The sequence below is a fragment of the Orbicella franksi genome, chromosome 9 (assembly GCF_964199315.1).
Source record: "Orbicella franksi chromosome 9, jaOrbFran1.1, whole genome shotgun sequence".
Taxonomy (NCBI): Eukaryota; Metazoa; Cnidaria; class Anthozoa; order Scleractinia; family Merulinidae; genus Orbicella; species Orbicella franksi.
In genome coordinates this window covers 5,171,259-5,191,195 of record NC_138153.1, presented here as the reverse complement: position 1 = coordinate 5,191,195, position 19,937 = coordinate 5,171,259, and the positions used below count along the sequence as shown (strand labels likewise).

Genomic DNA, 19,937 nt, shown 5'->3' with positions numbered 1-19,937 from the left:
GAGCACTGACAAAGCAAACGAAAGCCCAGCCGAACGTAAAGACGGTTGAGGGTGCAGAAACATCTGTGCTATGAAACGTCTTTTGAAAATCAAAACTTATAAAATTATTGTTTGCATTTCCCGCCATTTCTTCTCAGGTAGTTTCGAGAAAATCGCTTGGGCTGTCCACGCTTCGCGCGACCTTATGTACAAGACCTACATGGGGGATTCACTCTCTTATCTTGATTATCTCTTGTCCAAGATCACATGCTAGTCGCCGTACGTCGCTAGTAGCCGTTTACCGCTGAATTATATTCGCCAGCACCCATTTATACATCCGGGGGGAGAGAGGCACTGTGCGACACAAAACAATGTACCCGGCTGTGGCTCGAACACAGAGCCCTGGATCCGAAGACCTGCGCGCGTTTATTCTAATGAAATTATTAGTAGTACAAACACTGACCGACACGCAAACCAATAGTGTTATGGTAACGAAACTGAAACGATTGTAATTCCGCGGTCAAACCTTGTCAAGTGCACAAATATACGATCCAAAGTACGCGACTTCGACAATTCAAGATGAGAATCTGACTAAAACGTTTCCTTTCTACTCAAAATTAATAACAAAAAGACTCCTTACCTTTACTCTTTATTCTTTACCTTCTTCGGCTAATTCTTAACCTTTAATATTGAGTGATTGAATAATGATAATATTGAATATTGATTGAGCGGTTGAGTGTCGTCCTTTAATGTTTAATATTTTCTCTTTACCCTTTACCTTCTTCGGCTAATTTTACCTTATTTTCGCTTATCTACAAACGCGACGATTAATACTGGCGATCGACGCAAGAATTGGCTGTCGCAAAATTTTATGATCCCTTTCTGATTAAAATACATAATTCAGCGAACTCCTAATTTCACACTTGATAATATTAAAATAGTAATAATAATAATATTAAAAACTGGAGTACTATGTAATATATTTCCAGACGTTTGATTTGTTTACCAGCCGGCATTAGACGAACAAAATCGACTGAAATCATTTTGCGAGTGAAATCATTTTGTGTGTCGTGCTCGTTAATGAATGAATTCATTACTTAACTGACCGGTGGAATAACGACTTTACTGTTATTTTGAGAAGCGAAGTTTTCATTGAGCTAAAATAAATGTTTGAAAGGGAGCTCTTATTTTTCAGGAAAAACCTTGTCCTAAAATACCGTCAAGTCAATTTCCCTTTTAGCTATTTCCACTGTCGCGTTCTTTTAGACGCGTCAACAAACGTGAATTTTAATGGTTTTACGTGCGTGTAGTAAAATAGAGAACTTTTGCCTGCGGACACTCGAGTTAAACCTCATTCAACTTTTTCCACAGACAAAAGCCGTCCAAGACTTTCCTCTATTTTATTTTACGCACTTAAAGCCATTAAACAAGTGTGCCGCCCGCCGGAATGGCTGTAACTGTGACTTCAGAATTCAATCTCAGAACTGTTAAAAATGATAGGAATATTTCAGTTTCGGTAGTTTCAACTTGAGATCTAGAACAAACAGGACCAAACATCATTCAGCAAGTGCCTGTGTGGAATTATAGGCTGGTGCCGAGTTATATTCACACAAAACGAAGGCTACAAATTTCACGCAATGTTGTCTTGAAATTATTTGTAGACCTATCATACTCTCGATGTTTGGGATTGCCAGCTGTGACAGAAGAAAACAGAAGTGCTTGACCGCCAAATTTGACATCGACAGCTATCATAGTGTTTCTGTTACAGGAAGACATGCACCCGCGTTCGTATTGCGTTGGATACGGAAGGACATGTTCAACAGCTTTACGGTGGAAAGCGTAAAAGAGGCCGTCGAACATCACAGTAGGAAGGACAAGAGATGATTCATTTATACCACATAAATCTCTCCTTTTCTTTATCAAACTGCTTGCCCCGAAATAGGCCTTGTAATCCCACACACCCACTGCTGGCTCGTAATCTAGCAGCTACTTTTCCACAGTTCGGAACGGCGACATCTTAGATCGTAATCATGTTGGTGGGTGTGAACTCGTTGTACTCGAGAATAGTGTCATCGTTTATGAATATATAATAATGATATCCTGGTTTTCTATCCACTGCGGCAAAAAGTAGAACATTTAGTCCTGATGCAAAGAGGGTGTTCGGATCAAACAAATAAGTTATGTGTAATTGATTGTTTTCTTGGCACTTGGCTCGGAAACTTAGTGATTGGTTTGCATGGTCTTATTGTTAATGCTTTATTTATAGAAAGATCGAGAAATAATTCGAAACGACTGCGTTTTCTTATCAGTAGAACTGTAATAGTTAAAATACCGTAAAAAATAACGCCGCTTTCCGCTAGCAGGCGGGACGACCGCAAAATTCCAAACTTTTTAATAACGAATCCAGTTCAACTGAGTTCGTTATCACATTGTCACGTTATTACACCTCGAATACAATCAACATAATTACGGCATAGCACATATACCGTATAAAATGATTTGCAACAATGCACCTTGACAAAGTAGTGGCATAATTATGCAAAGTATAACTTGGTCTTAAAAGAAAGAAAGGAAAAGTAAACAAACAGCTTAAAATCACCGATAACTTTCAAATCAACCAAAATAACAGTCGTAATGAGTTTGCTCATAAAACTCCACCAACTCTAAAACTTCACAATTGTGATTTGGAGGCCATTAACTGTTTACCTAAACAGTATTAATTCAAACAAGTAAAGGCTCTACCTGAATAATAAACCAAGTGCTTTTGTGTCACAGAAGGAGAGAAACGAAACTAACTCATATTAACGAAAATATTTATTCTGGAGCAATGTAAATCTCGCCTTTTGTGCCTTCCTTATCGCTTTCTTGAGTGGGTAACGTTGCCGTCGCCTTGCAATAAGATTATGGACTGCGGAATATACGGGAGGCTAGAAACTTCTGTTTCCCGGAAAGATGTTGCAGATTTGCACCTGTCAAAATTTGACTTAACTTTCTATTCAAAATCGTAGTCTTTTTTACTTTAACCAACCATGAAAATAAATCGCAGTCTCAACCTCTTTTATTCCTCTGTCTTAGTGTTGTTGACAGTGTATTTCCCTCAGTATGAAAAGGCCTGTAATGCTGGACCTTCTGCGAGGTATCGTCAATACACTCAGGCATGATCTGCCAAACTCTTGCCAAATTCAGTCGTTATCTACACAAACAGCAACCTTAACATTGATCAACACTACGAAAAAAAACTTGAGTAAATCAACGTTACAGTAATAAATTTATATCTTTTAAACTATAGGAAAAACGCTTCCCTTTGCTACGGGAGACTTTCGTACTATAACATGCCGAGTTTACACGTTTAACTTCATATTTGTTTGAAATTGTTGCTTTTATTTTAAAAAGTAATATTCAGGCAAAATATTTTGTGCTCAAATGCTAGTATTCCTCATAAATCCGGTCACGAAATGTCAAATCCACGCAAGTTTTGAAATTGCTAAAATTTCTTTATTTTCCCACAGGCGAACCAGTAGCCGAAGGGCAGTACCGGTAATCGGTGGATCAGGTAAGTTAAGGCTTGTTGCCAAAGGCAAAAAGTTGATGGGTGACTTGTGTTGCATGTATCACCTTCTCCCGAGTAAAGAGTAAAGAGTAAAGAGTAAAGAGTAAAGAGTAAAGAGTAAAGAGTAAAGAGTAAAGAGTAAAGAGTAAAGAGTAAAGAGTAAAGAGTAAAGAGTAAAGAGTAAAGAGTAAAGAGTAAAGAGTAAAGAGTAAAGAGTAAAGAGTAAAGAGTAAAGAGTAAAGAGTAAAGAGTAAAGAGTAAAGAGTAAAGAGTAAAGAGTAAAGAGTAAAGAGTAAAGAGTAAAGAGTAAAGAGTAAAGAGTAAAGAGTAAAGAGTAAAGAGTAAAGAGTAAAGAGTAAAGAGTAAAGAGTAAAGAGTAAAGAGTAAAGAGTAAAGAGTAAAGAGTAAAGAGTAAAGAGTAAAGAGTAAAGAGTAAAGAGTAAAGAGTAAAGAGTAAAGAGTAAAGAGTAAAGAGTAAAGAGTAAAGAGTAAAGAGTAAAGAGTAAAGAGTAAAGAGTAAAGAGTAAAGAGTAAAGAGTAAAGAGTAAAGAGTAAAGAGTAAAGAGTAAAGAGTAAAGAGTAAAGAGTAAAGAGTAAAGAGTAAAGAGTAAAGAGTAAAGAGTAAAGAGTAAAGAGTAAAGAGTAAAGAGTAAAGAGTAAAGAGTAAAGAGTAAAGAGTAAAGAGTAAAGAGTAAAGAGTAAAGAGTAAAGAGTAAAGAGTAAAGAGTAAAGAGTAAAGAGTAAAGAGTAAAGAGTAAAGAGTAAAGAGTAAAGAGTAAAGAGTAAAGAGTAAAGAGTAAAGAGTAAAGAGTAAAGAGTAAAGAGTAAAGAGTAAAGAGTAAAGAGTAAAGAGTAAAGAGTAAAGAGTAAAGAGTAAAGAGTAAAGAGTAAAGAGTAAAGAGTAAAGAGTAAAGAGTAAAGAGTAAAGAGTAAAGAGTAAAGAGTAAAGAGTAAAGAGTAAAGAGTAAAGAGTAAAGAGTAAAGAGTAAAGAGTAAAGAGTAAAGAGTAAAGAGTAAAGAGTAAAGAGTAAAGAGTAAAGAGTAAAGAGTAAAGAGTAAAGAGTAAAGAGTAAAGAGTAAAGAGTAAAGAGTAAAGAGTAAAGAGTAAAGAGTAAAGAGTAAAGAGTAAAGAGTAAAGAGTAAAGAGTAAAGAGTAAAGAGTAAAGAGTAAAGAGTAAAGAGTAAAGAGTAAAGAGTAAAGAGTAAAGAGTAAAGAGTAAAGAGTAAAGAGTAAAGAGTAAAGAGTAAAGAGTAAAGAGTAAAGAGTAAAGAGTAAAGAGTAAAGAGTAAAGAGTAAAGAGTAAAGAGTAAAGAGTAAAGAGTAAAGAGTAAAGAGTAAAGAGTAAAGAGTAAAGAGTAAAGAGTAAAGAGTAAAGAGTAAAGAGTAAAGAGTAAAGAGTAAAGAGTAAAGAGTAAAGAGTAAAGAGTAAAGAGTAAAGAGTAAAGAGTAAAGAGTAAAGAGTAAAGAGTAAAGAGTAAAGAGTAAAGAGTAAAGAGTAAAGAGTAAAGAGTAAAGAGTAAAGAGTAAAGAGTAAAGAGTAAAGAGTAAAGAGTAAAGAGTAAAGAGTAAAGAGTAAAGAGTAAAGAGTAAAGAGTAAAGAGTAAAGAGTAAAGAGTAAAGAGTAAAGAGTAAAGAGTAAAGAGTAAAGAGTAAAGAGTAAAGAGTAAAGAGTAAAGAGTAAAGAGTAAAGAGTAAAGAGTAAAGAGTAAAGAGTAAAGAGTAAAGAGTAAAGAGTAAAGAGTAAAGAGTAAAGAGTAAAGAGTAAAGAGTAAAGAGTAAAGAGTAAAGAGTAAAGAGTAAAGAGTAAAGAGTAAAGAGTAAAGAGTAAAGAGTAAAGAGTAAAGAGTAAAGAGTAAAGAGTAAAGAGTAAAGAGTAAAGAGTAAAGAGTAAAGAGTAAAGAGTAAAGAGTAAAGAGTAAAGAGTAAAGAGTAAAGAGTAAAGAGTAAAGAGTAAAGAGTAAAGAGTAAAGAGTAAAGAGTAAAGAGTAAAGAGTAAAGAGTAAAGAGTAAAGAGTAAAGAGTAAAGAGTAAAGAGTAAAGAGTAAAGAGTAAAGAGTAAAGAGTAAAGAGTAAAGAGTAAAGAGTAAAGAGTAAAGAGTAAAGAGTAAAGAGTAAAGAGTAAAGAGTAAAGAGTAAAGAGTAAAGAGTAAAGAGTAAAGAGTAAAGAGTAAAGAGTAAAGAGTAAAGAGTAAAGAGTAAAGAGTAAAGAGTAAAGAGTAAAGAGTAAAGAGTAAAGAGTAAAGAGTAAAGAGTAAAGAGTAAAGAGTAAAGAGTAAAGAGTAAAGAGTAAAGAGTAAAGAGTAAAGAGTAAAGAGTAAAGAGTAAAGAGTAAAGAGTAAAGAGTAAAGAGTAAAGAGTAAAGAGTAAAGAGTAAAGAGTAAAGAGTAAAGAGTAAAGAGTAAAGAGTAAAGAGTAAAGAGTAAAGAGTAAAGAGTAAAGAGTAAAGAGTAAAGAGTAAAGAGTAAAGAGTAAAGAGTAAAGAGTAAAGAGTAAAGAGTAAAGAGTAAAGAGTAAAGAGTAAAGAGTAAAGAGTAAAGAGTAAAGAGTAAAGAGTAAAGAGTAAAGAGTAAAGAGTAAAGAGTAAAGAGTAAAGAGTAAAGAGTAAAGAGTAAAGAGTAAAGAGTAAAGAGTAAAGAGTAAAGAGTAAAGAGTAAAGAGTAAAGAGTAAAGAGTAAAGAGTAAAGAGTAAAGAGTAAAGAGTAAAGAGTAAAGAGTAAAGAGTAAAGAGTAAAGAGTAAAGAGTAAAGAGTAAAGAGTAAAGAGTAAAGAGTAAAGAGTAAAGAGTAAAGAGTAAAGAGTAAAGAGTAAAGAGTAAAGAGTAAAGAGTAAAGAGTAAAGAGTAAAGAGTAAAGAGTAAAGAGTAAAGAGTAAAGAGTAAAGAGTAAAGAGTAAAGAGTAAAGAGTAAAGAGTAAAGAGTAAAGAGTAAAGAGTAAAGAGTAAAGAGTAAAGAGTAAAGAGTAAAGAGTAAAGAGTAAAGAGTAAAGAGTAAAGAGTAAAGAGTAAAGAGTAAAGAGTAAAGAGTAAAGAGTAAAGAGTAAAGAGTAAAGAGTAAAGAGTAAAGAGTAAAGAGTAAAGAGTAAAGAGTAAAGAGTAAAGAGTAAAGAGTAAAGAGTAAAGAGTAAAGAGTAAAGAGTAAAGAGTAAAGAGTAAAGAGTAAAGAGTAAAGAGTAAAGAGTAAAGAGTAAAGAGTAAAGAGTAAAGAGTAAAGAGTAAAGAGTAAAGAGTAAAGAGTAAAGAGTAAAGAGTAAAGAGTAAAGAGTAAAGAGTAAAGAGTAAAGAGTAAAGAGTAAAGAGTAAAGAGTAAAGAGTAAAGAGTAAAGAGTAAAGAGTAAAGAGTAAAGAGTAAAGAGTAAAGAGTAAAGAGTAAAGAGTAAAGAGTAAAGAGTAAAGAGTAAAGAGTAAAGAGTAAAGAGTAAAGAGTAAAGAGTAAAGAGTAAAGAGTAAAGAGTAAAGAGTAAAGAGTAAAGAGTAAAGAGTAAAGAGTAAAGAGTAAAGAGTAAAGAGTAAAGAGTAAAGAGTAAAGAGTAAAGAGTAAAGAGTAAAGAGTAAAGAGTAAAGAGTAAAGAGTAAAGAGTAAAGAGTAAAGAGTAAAGAGTAAAGAGTAAAGAGTAAAGAGTAAAGAGTAAAGAGTAAAGAGTAAAGAGTAAAGAGTAAAGAGTAAAGAGTAAAGAGTAAAGAGTAAAGAGTAAAGAGTAAAGAGTAAAGAGTAAAGAGTAAAGAGTAAAGAGTAAAGAGTAAAGAGTAAAGAGTAAAGAGTAAAGAGTAAAGAGTAAAGAGTAAAGAGTAAAGAGTAAAGAGTAAAGAGTAAAGAGTAAAGAGTAAAGAGTAAAGAGTAAAGAGTAAAGAGTAAAGAGTAAAGAGTAAAGAGTAAAGAGTAAAGAGTAAAGAGTAAAGAGTAAAGAGTAAAGAGTAAAGAGTAAAGAGTAAAGAGTAAAGAGTAAAGAGTAAAGAGTAAAGAGTAAAGAGTAAAGAGTAAAGAGTAAAGAGTAAAGAGTAAAGAGTAAAGAGTAAAGAGTAAAGAGTAAAGAGTAAAGAGTAAAGAGTAAAGAGTAAAGAGTAAAGAGTAAAGAGTAAAGAGTAAAGAGTAAAGAGTAAAGAGTAAAGAGTAAAGAGTAAAGAGTAAAGAGTAAAGAGTAAAGAGTAAAGAGTAAAGAGTAAAGAGTAAAGAGTAAAGAGTAAAGAGTAAAGAGTAAAGAGTAAAGAGTAAAGAGTAAAGAGTAAAGAGTAAAGAGTAAAGAGTAAAGAGTAAAGAGTAAAGAGTAAAGAGTAAAGAGTAAAGAGTAAAGAGTAAAGAGTAAAGAGTAAAGAGTAAAGAGTAAAGAGTAAAGAGTAAAGAGTAAAGAGTAAAGAGTAAAGAGTAAAGAGTAAAGAGTAAAGAGTAAAGAGTAAAGAGTAAAGAGTAAAGAGTAAAGAGTAAAGAGTAAAGAGTAAAGAGTAAAGAGTAAAGAGTAAAGAGTAAAGAGTAAAGAGTAAAGAGTAAAGAGTAAAGAGTAAAGAGTAAAGAGTAAAGAGTAAAGAGTAAAGAGTAAAGAGTAAAGAGTAAAGAGTAAAGAGTAAAGAGTAAAGAGTAAAGAGTAAAGAGTAAAGAGTAAAGAGTAAAGAGTAAAGAGTAAAGAGTAAAGAGTAAAGAGTAAAGAGTAAAGAGTAAAGAGTAAAGAGTAAAGAGTAAAGAGTAAAGAGTAAAGAGTAAAGAGTAAAGAGTAAAGAGTAAAGAGTAAAGAGTAAAGAGTAAAGAGTAAAGAGTAAAGAGTAAAGAGTAAAGAGTAAAGAGTAAAGAGTAAAGAGTAAAGAGTAAAGAGTAAAGAGTAAAGAGTAAAGAGTAAAGAGTAAAGAGTAAAGAGTAAAGAGTAAAGAGTAAAGAGTAAAGAGTAAAGAGTAAAGAGTAAAGAGTAAAGAGTAAAGAGTAAAGAGTAAAGAGTAAAGAGTAAAGAGTAAAGAGTAAAGAGTAAAGAGTAAAGAGTAAAGAGTAAAGAGTAAAGAGTAAAGAGTAAAGAGTAAAGAGTAAAGAGTAAAGAGTAAAGAGTAAAGAGTAAAGAGTAAAGAGTAAAGAGTAAAGAGTAAAGAGTAAAGAGTAAAGAGTAAAGAGTAAAGAGTAAAGAGTAAAGAGTAAAGAGTAAAGAGTAAAGAGTAAAGAGTAAAGAGTAAAGAGTAAAGAGTAAAGAGTAAAGAGTAAAGAGTAAAGAGTAAAGAGTAAAGAGTAAAGAGTAAAGAGTAAAGAGTAAAGAGTAAAGAGTAAAGAGTAAAGAGTAAAGAGTAAAGAGTAAAGAGTAAAGAGTAAAGAGTAAAGAGTAAAGAGTAAAGAGTAAAGAGTAAAGAGTAAAGAGTAAAGAGTAAAGAGTAAAGAGTAAAGAGTAAAGAGTAAAGAGTAAAGAGTAAAGAGTAAAGAGTAAAGAGTAAAGAGTAAAGAGTAAAGAGTAAAGAGTAAAGAGTAAAGAGTAAAGAGTAAAGAGTAAAGAGTAAAGAGTAAAGAGTAAAGAGTAAAGAGTAAAGAGTAAAGAGTAAAGAGTAAAGAGTAAAGAGTAAAGAGTAAAGAGTAAAGAGTAAAGAGTAAAGAGTAAAGAGTAAAGAGTAAAGAGTAAAGAGTAAAGAGTAAAGAGTAAAGAGTAAAGAGTAAAGAGTAAAGAGTAAAGAGTAAAGAGTAAAGAGTAAAGAGTAAAGAGTAAAGAGTAAAGAGTAAAGAGTAAAGAGTAAAGAGTAAAGAGTAAAGAGTAAAGAGTAAAGAGTAAAGAGTAAAGAGTAAAGAGTAAAGAGTAAAGAGTAAAGAGTAAAGAGTAAAGAGTAAAGAGTAAAGAGTAAAGAGTAAAGAGTAAAGAGTAAAGAGTAAAGAGTAAAGAGTAAAGAGTAAAGAGTAAAGAGTAAAGAGTAAAGAGTAAAGAGTAAAGAGTAAAGAGTAAAGAGTAAAGAGTAAAGAGTAAAGAGTAAAGAGTAAAGAGTAAAGAGTAAAGAGTAAAGAGTAAAGAGTAAAGAGTAAAGAGTAAAGAGTAAAGAGTAAAGAGTAAAGAGTAAAGAGTAAAGAGTAAAGAGTAAAGAGTAAAGAGTAAAGAGTAAAGAGTAAAGAGTAAAGAGTAAAGAGTAAAGAGTAAAGAGTAAAGAGTAAAGAGTAAAGAGTAAAGAGTAAAGAGTAAAGAGTAAAGAGTAAAGAGTAAAGAGTAAAGAGTAAAGAGTAAAGAGTAAAGAGTAAAGAGTAAAGAGTAAAGAGTAAAGAGTAAAGAGTAAAGAGTAAAGAGTAAAGAGTAAAGAGTAAAGAGTAAAGAGTAAAGAGTAAAGAGTAAAGAGTAAAGAGTAAAGAGTAAAGAGTAAAGAGTAAAGAGTAAAGAGTAAAGAGTAAAGAGTAAAGAGTAAAGAGTAAAGAGTAAAGAGTAAAGAGTAAAGAGTAAAGAGTAAAGAGTAAAGAGTAAAGAGTAAAGAGTAAAGAGTAAAGAGTAAAGAGTAAAGAGTAAAGAGTAAAGAGTAAAGAGTAAAGAGTAAAGAGTAAAGAGTAAAGAGTAAAGAGTAAAGAGTAAAGAGTAAAGAGTAAAGAGTAAAGAGTAAAGAGTAAAGAGTAAAGAGTAAAGAGTAAAGAGTAAAGAGTAAAGAGTAAAGAGTAAAGAGTAAAGAGTAAAGAGTAAAGAGTAAAGAGTAAAGAGTAAAGAGTAAAGAGTAAAGAGTAAAGAGTAAAGAGTAAAGAGTAAAGAGTAAAGAGTAAAGAGTAAAGAGTAAAGAGTAAAGAGTAAAGAGTAAAGAGTAAAGAGTAAAGAGTAAAGAGTAAAGAGTAAAGAGTAAAGAGTAAAGAGTAAAGAGTAAAGAGTAAAGAGTAAAGAGTAAAGAGTAAAGAGTAAAGAGTAAAGAGTAAAGAGTAAAGAGTAAAGAGTAAAGAGTAAAGAGTAAAGAGTAAAGAGTAAAGAGTAAAGAGTAAAGAGTAAAGAGTAAAGAGTAAAGAGTAAAGAGTAAAGAGTAAAGAGTAAAGAGTAAAGAGTAAAGAGTAAAGAGTAAAGAGTAAAGAGTAAAGAGTAAAGAGTAAAGAGTAAAGAGTAAAGAGTAAAGAGTAAAGAGTAAAGAGTAAAGAGTAAAGAGTAAAGAGTAAAGAGTAAAGAGTAAAGAGTAAAGAGTAAAGAGTAAAGAGTAAAGAGTAAAGAGTAAAGAGTAAAGAGTAAAGAGTAAAGAGTAAAGAGTAAAGAGTAAAGAGTAAAGAGTAAAGAGTAAAGAGTAAAGAGTAAAGAGTAAAGAGTAAAGAGTAAAGAGTAAAGAGTAAAGAGTAAAGAGTAAAGAGTAAAGAGTAAAGAGTAAAGAGTAAAGAGTAAAGAGTAAAGAGTAAAGAGTAAAGAGTAAAGAGTAAAGAGTAAAGAGTAAAGAGTAAAGAGTAAAGAGTAAAGAGTAAAGAGTAAAGAGTAAAGAGTAAAGAGTAAAGAGTAAAGAGTAAAGAGTAAAGAGTAAAGAGTAAAGAGTAAAGAGTAAAGAGTAAAGAGTAAAGAGTAAAGAGTAAAGAGTAAAGAGTAAAGAGTAAAGAGTAAAGAGTAAAGAGTAAAGAGTAAAGAGTAAAGAGTAAAGAGTAAAGAGTAAAGAGTAAAGAGTAAAGAGTAAAGAGTAAAGAGTAAAGAGTAAAGAGTAAAGAGTAAAGAGTAAAGAGTAAAGAGTAAAGAGTAAAGAGTAAAGAGTAAAGAGTAAAGAGTAAAGAGTAAAGAGTAAAGAGTAAAGAGTAAAGAGTAAAGAGTAAAGAGTAAAGAGTAAAGAGTAAAGAGTAAAGAGTAAAGAGTAAAGAGTAAAGAGTAAAGAGTAAAGAGTAAAGAGTAAAGAGTAAAGAGTAAAGAGTAAAGAGTAAAGAGTAAAGAGTAAAGAGTAAAGAGTAAAGAGTAAAGAGTAAAGAGTAAAGAGTAAAGAGTAAAGAGTAAAGAGTAAAGAGTAAAGAGTAAAGAGTAAAGAGTAAAGAGTAAAGAGTAAAGAGTAAAGAGTAAAGAGTAAAGAGTAAAGAGTAAAGAGTAAAGAGTAAAGAGTAAAGAGTAAAGAGTAAAGAGTAAAGAGTAAAGAGTAAAGAGTAAAGAGTAAAGAGTAAAGAGTAAAGAGTAAAGAGTAAAGAGTAAAGAGTAAAGAGTAAAGAGTAAAGAGTAAAGAGTAAAGAGTAAAGAGTAAAGAGTAAAGAGTAAAGAGTAAAGAGTAAAGAGTAAAGAGTAAAGAGTAAAGAGTAAAGAGTAAAGAGTAAAGAGTAAAGAGTAAAGAGTAAAGAGTAAAGAGTAAAGAGTAAAGAGTAAAGAGTAAAGAGTAAAGAGTAAAGAGTAAAGAGTAAAGAGTAAAGAGTAAAGAGTAAAGAGTAAAGAGTAAAGAGTAAAGAGTAAAGAGTAAAGAGTAAAGAGTAAAGAGTAAAGAGTAAAGAGTAAAGAGTAAAGAGTAAAGAGTAAAGAGTAAAGAGTAAAGAGTAAAGAGTAAAGAGTAAAGAGTAAAGAGTAAAGAGTAAAGAGTAAAGAGTAAAGAGTAAAGAGTAAAGAGTAAAGAGTAAAGAGTAAAGAGTAAAGAGTAAAGAGTAAAGAGTAAAGAGTAAAGAGTAAAGAGTAAAGAGTAAAGAGTAAAGAGTAAAGAGTAAAGAGTAAAGAGTAAAGAGTAAAGAGTAAAGAGTAAAGAGTAAAGAGTAAAGAGTAAAGAGTAAAGAGTAAAGAGTAAAGAGTAAAGAGTAAAGAGTAAAGAGTAAAGAGTAAAGAGTAAAGAGTAAAGAGTAAAGAGTAAAGAGTAAAGAGTAAAGAGTAAAGAGTAAAGAGTAAAGAGTAAAGAGTAAAGAGTAAAGAGTAAAGAGTAAAGAGTAAAGAGTAAAGAGTAAAGAGTAAAGAGTAAAGAGTAAAGAGTAAAGAGTAAAGAGTAAAGAGTAAAGAGTAAAGAGTAAAGAGTAAAGAGTAAAGAGTAAAGAGTAAAGAGTAAAGAGTAAAGAGTAAAGAGTAAAGAGTAAAGAGTAAAGAGTAAAGAGTAAAGAGTAAAGAGTAAAGAGTAAAGAGTAAAGAGTAAAGAGTAAAGAGTAAAGAGTAAAGAGTAAAGAGTAAAGAGTAAAGAGTAAAGAGTAAAGAGTAAAGAGTAAAGAGTAAAGAGTAAAGAGTAAAGAGTAAAGAGTAAAGAGTAAAGAGTAAAGAGTAAAGAGTAAAGAGTAAAGAGTAAAGAGTAAAGAGTAAAGAGTAAAGAGTAAAGAGTAAAGAGTAAAGAGTAAAGAGTAAAGAGTAAAGAGTAAAGAGTAAAGAGTAAAGAGTAAAGAGTAAAGAGTAAAGAGTAAAGAGTAAAGAGTAAAGAGTAAAGAGTAAAGAGTAAAGAGTAAAGAGTAAAGAGTAAAGAGTAAAGAGTAAAGAGTAAAGAGTAAAGAGTAAAGAGTAAAGAGTAAAGAGTAAAGAGTAAAGAGTAAAGAGTAAAGAGTAAAGAGTAAAGAGTAAAGAGTAAAGAGTAAAGAGTAAAGAGTAAAGAGTAAAGAGTAAAGAGTAAAGAGTAAAGAGTAAAGAGTAAAGAGTAAAGAGTAAAGAGTAAAGAGTAAAGAGTAAAGAGTAAAGAGTAAAGAGTAAAGAGTAAAGAGTAAAGAGTAAAGAGTAAAGAGTAAAGAGTAAAGAGTAAAGAGTAAAGAGTAAAGAGTAAAGAGTAAAGAGTAAAGAGTAAAGAGTAAAGAGTAAAGAGTAAAGAGTAAAGAGTAAAGAGTAAAGAGTAAAGAGTAAAGAGTAAAGAGTAAAGAGTAAAGAGTAAAGAGTAAAGAGTAAAGAGTAAAGAGTAAAGAGTAAAGAGTAAAGAGTAAAGAGTAAAGAGTAAAGAGTAAAGAGTAAAGAGTAAAGAGTAAAGAGTAAAGAGTAAAGAGTAAAGAGTAAAGAGTAAAGAGTAAAGAGTAAAGAGTAAAGAGTAAAGAGTAAAGAGTAAAGAGTAAAGAGTAAAGAGTAAAGAGTAAAGAGTAAAGAGTAAAGAGTAAAGAGTAAAGAGTAAAGAGTAAAGAGTAAAGAGTAAAGAGTAAAGAGTAAAGAGTAAAGAGTAAAGAGTAAAGAGTAAAGAGTAAAGAGTAAAGAGTAAAGAGTAAAGAGTAAAGAGTAAAGAGTAAAGAGTAAAGAGTAAAGAGTAAAGAGTAAAGAGTAAAGAGTAAAGAGTAAAGAGTAAAGAGTAAAGAGTAAAGAGTAAAGAGTAAAGAGTAAAGAGTAAAGAGTAAAGAGTAAAGAGTAAAGAGTAAAGAGTAAAGAGTAAAGAGTAAAGAGTAAAGAGTAAAGAGTAAAGAGTAAAGAGTAAAGAGTAAAGAGTAAAGAGTAAAGAGTAAAGAGTAAAGAGTAAAGAGTAAAGAGTAAAGAGTAAAGAGTAAAGAGTAAAGAGTAAAGAGTAAAGAGTAAAGAGTAAAGAGTAAAGAGTAAAGAGTAAAGAGTAAAGAGTAAAGAGTAAAGAGTAAAGAGTAAAGAGTAAAGAGTAAAGAGTAAAGAGTAAAGAGTAAAGAGTAAAGAGTAAAGAGTAAAGAGTAAAGAGTAAAGAGTAAAGAGTAAAGAGTAAAGAGTAAAGAGTAAAGAGTAAAGAGTAAAGAGTAAAGAGTAAAGAGTAAAGAGTAAAGAGTAAAGAGTAAAGAGTAAAGAGTAAAGAGTAAAGAGTAAAGAGTAAAGAGTAAAGAGTAAAGAGTAAAGAGTAAAGAGTAAAGAGTAAAGAGTAAAGAGTAAAGAGTAAAGAGTAAAGAGTAAAGAGTAAAGAGTAAAGAGTAAAGAGTAAAGAGTAAAGAGTAAAGAGTAAAGAGTAAAGAGTAAAGAGTAAAGAGTAAAGAGTAAAGAGTAAAGAGTAAAGAGTAAAGAGTAAAGAGTAAAGAGTAAAGAGTAAAGAGTAAAGAGTAAAGAGTAAAGAGTAAAGAGTAAAGAGTAAAGAGTAAAGAGTAAAGAGTAAAGAGTAAAGAGTAAAGAGTAAAGAGTAAAGAGTAAAGAGTAAAGAGTAAAGAGTAAAGAGTAAAGAGTAAAGAGTAAAGAGTAAAGAGTAAAGAGTAAAGAGTAAAGAGTAAAGAGTAAAGAGTAAAGAGTAAAGAGTAAAGAGTAAAGAGTAAAGAGTAAAGAGTAAAGAGTAAAGAGTAAAGAGTAAAGAGTAAAGAGTAAAGAGTAAAGAGTAAAGAGTAAAGAGTAAAGAGTAAAGAGTAAAGAGTAAAGAGTAAAGAGTAAAGAGTAAAGAGTAAAGAGTAAAGAGTAAAGAGTAAAGAGTAAAGAGTAAAGAGTAAAGAGTAAAGAGTAAAGAGTAAAGAGTAAAGAGTAAAGAGTAAAGAGTAAAGAGTAAAGAGTAAAGAGTAAAGAGTAAAGAGTAAAGAGTAAAGAGTAAAGAGTAAAGAGTAAAGAGTAAAGAGTAAAGAGTAAAGAGTAAAGAGTAAAGAGTAAAGAGTAAAGAGTAAAGAGTAAAGAGTAAAGAGTAAAGAGTAAAGAGTAAAGAGTAAAGAGTAAAGAGTAAAGAGTAAAGAGTAAAGAGTAAAGAGTAAAGAGTAAAGAGTAAAGAGTAAAGAGTAAAGAGTAAAGAGTAAAGAGTAAAGAGTAAAGAGTAAAGAGTAAAGAGTAAAGAGTAAAGAGTAAAGAGTAAAGAGTAAAGAGTAAAGAGTAAAGAGTAAAGAGTAAAGAGTAAAGAGTAAAGAGTAAAGAGTAAAGAGTAAAGAGTAAAGAGTAAAGAGTAAAGAGTAAAGAGTAAAGAGTAAAGAGTAAAGAGTAAAGAGTAAAGAGTAAAGAGTAAAGAGTAAAGAGTAAAGAGTAAAGAGTAAAGAGTAAAGAGTAAAGAGTAAAGAGTAAAGAGTAAAGAGTAAAGAGTAAAGAGTAAAGAGTAAAGAGTAAAGAGTAAAGAGTAAAGAGTAAAGAGTAAAGAGTAAAGAGTAAAGAGTAAAGAGTAAAGAGTAAAGAGTAAAGAGTAAAGAGTAAAGAGTAAAGAGTAAAGAGTAAAGAGTAAAGAGTAAAGAGTAAAGAGTAAAGAGTAAAGAGTAAAGAGTAAAGAGTAAAGAGTAAAGAGTAAAGAGTAAAGAGTAAAGAGTAAAGAGTAAAGAGTAAAGAGTAAAGAGTAAAGAGTAAAGAGTAAAGAGTAAAGAGTAAAGAGTAAAGAGTAAAGAGTAAAGAGTAAAGAGTAAAGAGTAAAGAGTAAAGAGTAAAGAGTAAAGAGTAAAGAGTAAAGAGTAAAGAGTAAAGAGTAAAGAGTAAAGAGTAAAGAGTAAAGAGTAAAGAGTAAAGAGTAAAGAGTAAAGAGTAAAGAGTAAAGAGTAAAGAGTAAAGAGTAAAGAGTAAAGAGTAAAGAGTAAAGAGTAAAGAGTAAAGAGTAAAGAGTAAAGAGTAAAGAGTAAAGAGTAAAGAGTAAAGAGTAAAGAGTAAAGAGTAAAGAGTAAAGAGTAAAGAGTAAAGAGTAAAGAGTAAAGAGTAAAGAGTAAAGAGTAAAGAGTAAAGAGTAAAGAGTAAAGAGTAAAGAGTAAAGAGTAAAGAGTAAAGAGTAAAGAGTAAAGAGTAAAGAGTAAAGAGTAAAGAGTAAAGAGTAAAGAGTAAAGAGTAAAGAGTAAAGAGTAAAGAGTAAAGAGTAAAGAGTAAAGAGTAAAGAGTAAAGAGTAAAGAGTAAAGAGTAAAGAGTAAAGAGTAAAGAGTAAAGAGTAAAGAGTAAAGAGTAAAGAGTAAAGAGTAAAGAGTAAAGAGTAAAGAGTAAAGAGTAAAGAGTAAAGAGTAAAGAGTAAAGAGTAAAGAGTAAAGAGTAAAGAGTAAAGAGTAAAGAGTAAAGAGTAAAGAGTAAAGAGTAAAGAGTAAAGAGTAAAGAGTAAAGAGTAAAGAGTAAAGAGTAAAGAGTAAAGAGTAAAGAGTAAAGAGTAAAGAGTAAAGAGTAAAGAGTAAAGAGTAAAGAGTAAAGAGTAAAGAGTAAAGAGTAGACTAAAGCTGGTATGGACTTGAGAAAGGCCTCGAGCTAGGACTTGAGTCAGGACGTGAACTCTGACTTTTGCTAGGACTTGGTAGGACTTGAGCTAGGATTTCGCCGAGTGAGGACTTGACCCTGGATTCTTGCTTGGACTTATAGGGGCTTAGTCACGGTATTTTTAGTTACTTTGAGCACATACAAAATTATCTTTAAATGGTAGTATTAAACCTGAAAATAACAGTTAAATAAGATAGAAAAACGCCAAAGACATAATGATAAACCATAACTGAACAAGAATGGCTAAGGATGGAGAAGATTTTAACTGAACACGGATTACAAACGACGAATATTAAAAATTGAGGCTAAACTTTTCAATATGCGCAAACCGTGACTGAGCTGATCCTTTAAGCTGGCCAGGACTTTAGCGAGGACACGAGCAAGGACAAGAGCCGGGACCCGATCAAGCTGGGATTTGAGCTAGGACTCAAACTAGCACTCGAGCCGGTACTCGAGCTGGTTCTCGAGCTGGGTCTTCTTCAATTTTTACTATTTTTATTTTTACTACGTGTTGTGCAATCCGCGAAATTGAAGCTAACCACGAGCAAACCCGAGTGGAATAAACCGCAAGCAAACCGGGGTGAAACTAACCGAAAGCAAAGCTGAGTGGTGCTATTGAACCGCAAGCAAACCGGAACACGTTTTAACCGTACATATTGAGCCAACCTGGTCTCGGCCATTGTTACTTTTACATAAATTTCTTGAAATGTCTAATCTGGGTCCGGCCCTTGTTATGTAAGGTTTTCCCGAGTCCAAGCCCACGTCCACGCCTGATTCTTGGTTCAAGTCCTGGCTCGAGTCTAAGCTCAAGTCCCCGAGCCTGGCTTGAGTCGAAGTTCAAGTCCTGGTTAGAATCTTACTTGGCTCAAGTCCTGGCTCGAGTCCAAGCTCGAGTCCTAGCTCGTGTCCTGGCTTCAATCCAAGCTTGAGTTCTGGCTCGGGTCCTTGCTCGAGTCCTGGCTCGAGTCCTGGTGAAGTTAGTGCTTTAAAATTAAGGGTGTTTTTAACAGGCTGTATCGTTACTGTGGTAGCCTACTACTCGTGAATAAAGATATAAAAAATAAACAGCTGAACCCCATAAAGACTTTGATATTTTTTGTGGCAAATACAAAATACTCCACAGCGAGTGTAGCAATAATTTACACACTACATGCTTTAATGTTGCTTAGCAGGTATTGGGCTTTTGATACGTTACGCTTATTTCATATCACGACATGAGTTTAATCTTTGTTTGCTAGAACTGTCAGAAAACCTTTCAAATTGAAAGGGAATTGTAAGTATCCATACTTCTTGTGCAAAATTACTTAACAGCAAATTTAATTATTCCAACCTAAGACAGGCCCACATTGCCAAAAACACCAGCAGAATTCCTCTTTCAGACGATTACCTGCTGTGAGATATTTCAACCCAAACTTTAGAGTCCTTAGATTAGCAAGACTGGCTACCAACGTAATATATTCGGTAGTCCGTCTTTATCCCCTCCAAATGCCTTAAGATTTAAAAATGATTTAAGTGCTTTATCGTGCTCATGTGACCATCGAAACTTAATGTCCTTTGGTAATAGACCGCAGATAGGTTCAGTGACGGTTGCCAAATTTGAAATGAGCTTGACCAGATAATTGACTGTTGCAAGGAGTCTTTCTACTCCTTTCTCATCAGTTTGTTAGTGAATGTGTACTATTATATTATGTGTTAACCCTCGATAAATAAAGGCGTTATTTTCTCTTCTCTTCTCTTCTCTTCTCTTCTCTTCTCTTCTCTTCTCTTCCCTACCCTTCTCTTCTCTTCTCTTCTCTTCTCTTCTCTTCTCTTCTCTTCTCTTCTCTTCTCTTCTCTTCTCTTCTCTTCTCTTCTCTTCTCTTCTCTGCTCTGCTCTGCTCTTCTCTGCTCTTCCCTTGTCCTCTCTTCTCTTCTCTTCTCTTCTCTTGCTTTGCCTTAACTTGCCTTGCCTTACCCTGCCCTGCTCTGCCCTGCGTTGCCTTGCAGTGCCTTGCCCTACCCTGCCTTGCTCTGCCCTGCTCTGCCTGTTCTACGCCCCCCCCCCCCCGCCCGCCTCGCCTCGCCTCGCCTTTCCTTGCCTTGCCTTGCCGTAATAGTGTAGTGAAAATAAAAGAAAAAACTTTGACATGATGAACAAGACGTCTAAACATAGTACGGATGCTGAAGGGAAGTTAGTCCTTCATCATTTTCAGTCCATAAGATAAATGTTATGTTGTTTCTTTTTGATTTAGTTTCACTACAATTGTAGGAAATGGCATTTCCAAGAGCCCAGATTTCAAAATTTTCTAGGGAAACATGCCCCCTGACCCCCTTAGCTTGGAGCGCCTTCGGCGCTCGAAATTTTCTTCTTGTGTGTACTCCTTCAAAATGTCACGCTACGCCCCTGGTATCTGCCAGTATCCTCGCTTTGCATCTAGCTTGGTGAACCATTTTGAATTTTCCATCCGTGTAGTGATGTCTTTAATGATGGGCAGTTGAAAATGCTCCCGCTTTATTGCTTTGTTGAAGTGCCTTAGATCCAAACAGATCCGCAGACTACTATTAGGCTTTCAACAATGCCCATAGAGTTTACCCAATCTGTGGGTTCGTCTACCTTGCAAACAACTCCTCGCTTTTCCATATTTTCTATATTCGCAAAAGGGATATAACTCGCTTAATGGACACCGGCTGTAAGGGCTGCATCCTATGCTGCACATAATGCCCTTCAAGTAATATTTTTTTTGTATTAATATTAGTATTAGTATAGTTTTTTAGCAGTGTCCCCTAATTAGTATGGTGTATTATTACCAGGCTATAAGGTTTTTTGACACTTTAATAAAGTTCCCACTCACTCACTCACTCACTCACTCACTCACTCACACCATGTCATCTAATTCTGCATTCACTCTGTCTCGAAGAGCTGTTGGGATAGTTCTGAGTGGGTTTGTGACAGGTGTTACAGTAGGGTCTACTTCAATGTGGTTTCTCCCCTGGTTTCTCCAAACTTCCCAACCCATAGAATACCTGTGCATATTTTTGAGGTATTTCCTCTTTCTGTTCTTCACACAACTTTGTAGCTTCCTCACCTTGGTCTGGGTCGGTTTGCTTTTCTTCTGTCTTAGCCATTACAACTACTTTGATTAGACCCAGATCTTGAGATGATGTGAGTCCCAATAATTCTGGTTGATTTGGTTCCACTACGTGGAATGTCACCTCATGTTCTACATCTGTCTTGTATTTCACTGGCGGTTTAGCAGTGCTAAGTACTGTTAGCTTGTCTTTGGAGTAACGGACTAGCTTATGGAGTGGCATTTATCTGTGGGTTGCTTCCAACTGTCTTTTTTAGTTCTTTGATTTAATGGCATGATGTACACTTGAGAGCCAGTGTCTATCTTGAGTTTTGTGACAACTGTCCTTTCACTGGCATTGTCACATAGCATTCCTCATTCTGGATCTGAACTTCTGTGGTGACAGCTCCTACAAATAGGGTTGAGTCAAGATCATGTTCTTCTTGTTGTTGTTTTACGCCCAGTCCACGGACTTTTTTCCGTAATCTGCCCACACTC

At 32.9% G+C, this 19,937-nt stretch overlaps 1 pseudogene; it reads right to left on the bottom strand.

The window, feature by feature from the left end:
- Positions 1 to 1,183: 1,183 nt before the first annotated feature.
- On the bottom strand, positions 1,184 to 19,683 carry LOC145497485 (uncharacterized; annotated as a pseudogene).
- Between the last annotated feature and the right edge of the window lie 254 nt (positions 19,684 to 19,937).